We start from the raw sequence: 5,363 nt of genomic DNA, 5'->3' as shown, positions 1-5,363 counted from the left end.
TACTGGGGGTCTGTATGGGGTCAGGGGTTCGATTCCTGCCTCTTCCTGTGTGTGTATGAAGTTTGCATGTTCTCCCTGTTCTTCCACCTGGTCACAGACATGCATTAGGCTCTAAATTGTGTGTAGTGTGAATGTGCCCCTGCCCTGCTTTGGGTTCCAAGTCTGTTGAGATAGACTCCAGGTTCCCTGTGTAGGATAAACAGGATGGAAAATGGATGGAAGGATGGATCTTATTCATTTTAATCACAGTCTTATTTCACTGTGGCTTGCGTTAACAGGATCTTCATCTCAGTGTAAACCTTTTCTAGAAGCAGTCTAAAGTAGCAGTGTCAGCTTTGGGGCAAATCAACTGGCAATTCATCATTAAGTCAATACCGGCCTTGGTAACTGTCCGAGTGAACTCAGTGACCCAGAAAAGCTCTTCAGTAAATTCTACAGTGAGTGCATGGAGGGTCCTTGAACAAACATCGAACTAACTAACTGATATATTATGTTAATTACTGTGCAGTAGAAAAGCTTGATTTGGATGGGAATATCTGTATGTTAATTGATTGATTGTTTACCGTGTGTACAAGGTTAACACAGGCACCATTTATTAAAACTCCATCTCCATCAATTCATTTAAAACCCAAATCTTAGACCGGAAATCATTCCAAGAACGTATCAAGGCCATCCATCTTCCACCAGGATAGCAGTTGTATAAATCAAATGGAGTGATGAAAGTAGCTAATCAACCCCGCATTGCCCTCGACGGAGTACTTCGATGCCTCTCAGAGCTTTTTGTTTCAGCAAACCTACCAACATCCTGAAGAAAGAATCCTCTCAACACACCGCACACACACCTGCTCCGACACCCAACACTCACACACTGGATCTGGATCTGTCTCTCTATAACTATATCTCGAAGCCATGACCAGCCATAAAAGAAGAAGTGGGAGCAAATCAATAGAACACTGAGATCAAACAGAATTGAGTCTTTTTTTTTTTTTATTTCCTTAACGTTAACGTTAACTGAATTTCTCTTGTTCTGAGGGAAGATTCAAACACATGCACGAGAAAGCATTCAGTGGATTTCGATCAGTCGTGAAGGAAGAGCAGACAGCGTAACAAATCTGTTCATTAGTTCAGCTGTACAATCCACGTCCACGTAGTCAGGAGTTGCTGGACCTTCAGTTCAGAATTCGTTATTGCAACTCGCATTGAACTACATTTCTATACTGCATTCCATCAGGGATTGAAAGGAAGTCGTGAAATATTCTAAAATTCACCTCATACTTTTCATTATACAGAGTGAGTCAGCTTTAAGACTGTATAGACTATAAGCTTATATAGGTTCTTTATTATCTTTTTATTCTTTATAGTCCCTTATTAGGTTCTCTCTCTCTCTCTCTCTCTCTCTCTCTCTCTCTCTCTCTCACTCTTTCTCTCTCTCTGGAGATAAGGTCCACTTCTGAATATGTGGCTCCTATTATCTATATAACCATTATTAGTTCTTCTTTTAGCTCATTCCTCTGAAAACTTAAACATAAAAAGGGTTATGGGTTTATGGTTAGAGATTTGATGGGTTAGTGATTGTGGTTAAGTGGTTAGGGGTTAGGGCTAATGGGATAGGGATCAGGGACATTGGGTTAGTGTTGGTATTATGATTGGGTGTTACGATTTAGTGGGTTAGTAGGTTAGTGGCGTTAAGTTATGGTTAGATTTAGTGTTATGATTAGGGTTAGTGGGGTAGAGTTAGGTTTACATTCACATTTATGGCATTTGGAGGATGCCCTTATCCAGAGCGACTTACGATTCATCACATTTTATATAACTGAGCAAGTGAGGGTTAAGGGCCTTGCTCAGGGGCCCAGCAGTGACAGCTTGGTGGAGCTGGGATTTGAACTCACAATTAGTAGTCCAACACTTTCACCACTAAACTACCACATCCCTAATCAGTTAGTGGATTAGGGTTATGGTTAGGGATTAGTGGGTTAGTGTTAGAATTAAGGATTATTGGTTAGGGTTAGGGGTTATGTTAGCAATTAGTGGATATGGATTATGGGTTATTGTTATGGTTAGTGGGTTAGTCTTAGGGTTAATGGGTTAGGGTTCGGATTAAGGATTATTGGGTTAGGGGTTAATGTTAGCAGTTAGTGGATTAGGGTTAGTGGGTTAGTTTTAGCAAGTTAGGGTTTTAGTTAGGGTTAGTGGGTTAGGGTTAGGATTAGGGATTATGGATTAAGGGTTAGTGTTAGCAATTAGTGGGTTAGGGTTAGGATTACGGGTGAGGGGATAGTGTTAGTGCTAGCGATTATTTGATTAGGGTTAGGGCTAGGGTTAGGATTAAGGGTTAGTGTTACTGCTAACAAATATTGGATTAGGGTTAGTGGGTTATGGTTAGGATTAAGGATTATGGATTAAACCCACTAAGGACAATAAGTGGGTTTGTTTTATGGGTTAGGGTTAGTGGGTTAGAGTTAGGGCTGGGGTTAGGATTATGGGTTAGGGGGTTTGTTTTATGGTTTAAGATTTGTGGTTAGGGTTAGGGGTTAATCTATGCCATTTGAAACACTTTGGTCAACTTTAATGTTTTTAAATGTGCTATATAAATAAAATTATGGTGAGTTGAGTAAAAGTTTTCTGGATGCACTTTAAAGTAAGTGCACGTGTGAGTGTGTATCTGTAATAAGTACACATGTGAAGAATTTCTGTAATGAAAGCACAAAAGTGCAGCTAATATGTGCATCAAAATTGCAGCTAATAAGCAGAAATTACTACACACACACACACACACACACACACAGTGTGAGATCTGTCGAGACACAGCATACTCACAGCTAGTTTGGGGGATTTCCGCTGATCGAAAATGCTGTTTATTTGACTTGAGATCAAATCAAACAAAATCCCCAGGAAAAGAGAACGCCGCTCTGAGACGAGCTGACGAAGAGCTTTTTGATGTAGATTTCAAAGAGTCGCAGCGAGCGAGCGCGGAATGGATCTGAGAACAATACGGTCTCTGGGAAACCTAGCCAAAAAACGTTTTCAGGAGGTTAGGACCATTTGCTTGGATTCCAATCTTCATCAAGCTGCCGTCGTGTTGAACCGCGTGTTCTTCTAGCCGCACATCACTGCTTATATAAAGAGCCAGAGATTCATGAGCTAACTATGTAGAGCAGCTCACGTGTTCCTAATAAATCACACGGAAGGCGTATGAGGTTAAGGTCAGACCATGGGGTTAACATTAGTATCTTTTCTCACATATACTAGGACTGGTCATTGTTTTTAATGAAGGAAACCAGAGAAACCAGAGGAGAATGATGTAGCATGATGAGAATGTGCAAACACACACACACACACACAGGACGGAGGCAGGAATCGAACCCTTGACCCCATACAGGCTCCCAGTACCCTCCCATATTAATAACCTGTTGTTGTTTTTTTGCCTGTTTATGTCAGAAGGCAAAATAAAACACACTTTTTAATTGGGTCCCACAGGATTCCAGTGCATCTACCTGACCATCTCATTCGACCTTGCTTTCATTTTTCCTGCATCATCGTAAAAGAAGGTTTTTATTCTGAAATGTACATGAATGTGAAACACACACATTATATGTTTCGAGCCCTTTATCTCTATGGAATGAGCCTTTACCATTTTGGAAGCCTAGACACCCCAGGCTCAGAATTAGAGAAAGGTGAGAGGAGGCAAAAGATGTGAGGGGGGAAAAAAAAAAGATAGTCATCCCCGTGGAGTCTATAAACTTTCACTTAAGCTAGCAGAAGGGTTTATATTATACTTTAGGTAGGCGTCTGTTGCTAGGTGATGACAGGCTCCAGGCAGTATTCAGATTTTTTAGTGAAAATCTTCGCAGCTCTTTTGGCCCTTCAACACAATCAAAGCTGTGTGTCCAAGGTCTCACAGATGCTGCTGGAGGAACAACTACCACATTACAGAGAATGTACTGAGAGCAGGTACAACAAGTCATGAAGCCTTGAGCAGAAACCAAGGCTACGCCGCTGTACCGGAGGAAGGATGACACACGACTGCCATATATATATATATATATATATATATATATATATATATATATATATATATATATATATATATATATATATATATATATATATCTTGTGTCATCAATCTGGATTACAAGATTTCTTCAGGACTGGATGCTTTCACTCATAGTGCCTGATGTGACTAAATAACAGACTTCCTTTTTAATTTGTTCACTTGAGACAATCCATCTTTTTATGCTTTGTATAAAATCTATATCCAGTGTAAAGGGGTATTTGGATTCTCTAATCTGATTGGTCAGAAGGGTTTTTACTTCTCCATAACAGCAGCTCTGACTGTAGGAACATCACTTAATCACTTCTACACCAGAATATACCTTTCCTTGTCAATACCCTTTAGAATGCAGCATTTGTGGAATGGACTTTTTCAATCAGTATAAGCAATCTAAAATGAGTCAAGACTCTGGCAGCTTTCAGTGTGAGACATGTGTTTTCCCCTCTGTCGGATAACCTTACACAGAATTTGAGTGGTTGAAGATACACACCTTCAAATTTTAGATGCTCACACACTCACTTGCTCACTCACTCACACACTCAAACACTCACTCACTCACACACTCACACACACACACACTCACACACTCACTTGCTCACTCACTCACTCACTCACTCACACACTCACACACACACACACACACTCACTCACTCACTCACTCACTCACTCACTCACACACTCACACACACACACACTCACACACTCACACACTCACTCACACACTCACACACACTCACTCACACACTCACACACTCACACACACACTCACTCACACACTCACTCACACACTCACTCACACACTCACTCACTCACACACTCAAACACTCACACACTCACACACACACTCACACACTCACACACTCACTCACACACACACTCACTCACACACTCACTCACTCACTCACTCACACACTCACTCACTCACTCACACACTCACTCACTCACACACTCACTCACTCACACACTCAAACACTCACACACACACACACACTCACTCACACACTCACTCACACACTCACTCACTCACTCACTCACTCACTCACACACTCACACACTCACACACACACTCACTCACTCACACACTCACTCACACACTCACACACTCACTCACTCACACACTCACTCACACACTCACTCACTCACTCACTCACACACTCACTCACTCACACACTCAAACACTCACACACTCACACACACACACACTCACACACTCACTCACACACACACTCACTCACACACTCACTCACTCACTCACACACTCACTCACACACACTCACTCACTCACACACTCACACACTCACACACTCACTCA

This window comes from Hemibagrus wyckioides, linkage group LG12 (assembly GCF_019097595.1).
Source record: "Hemibagrus wyckioides isolate EC202008001 linkage group LG12, SWU_Hwy_1.0, whole genome shotgun sequence".
Classification (NCBI taxonomy): Eukaryota; Metazoa; Chordata; class Actinopteri; order Siluriformes; family Bagridae; genus Hemibagrus; species Hemibagrus wyckioides.
The sequence above is the reverse complement of the archived record's forward strand: the minus strand, read 5'-3'. Positions refer to the sequence as shown.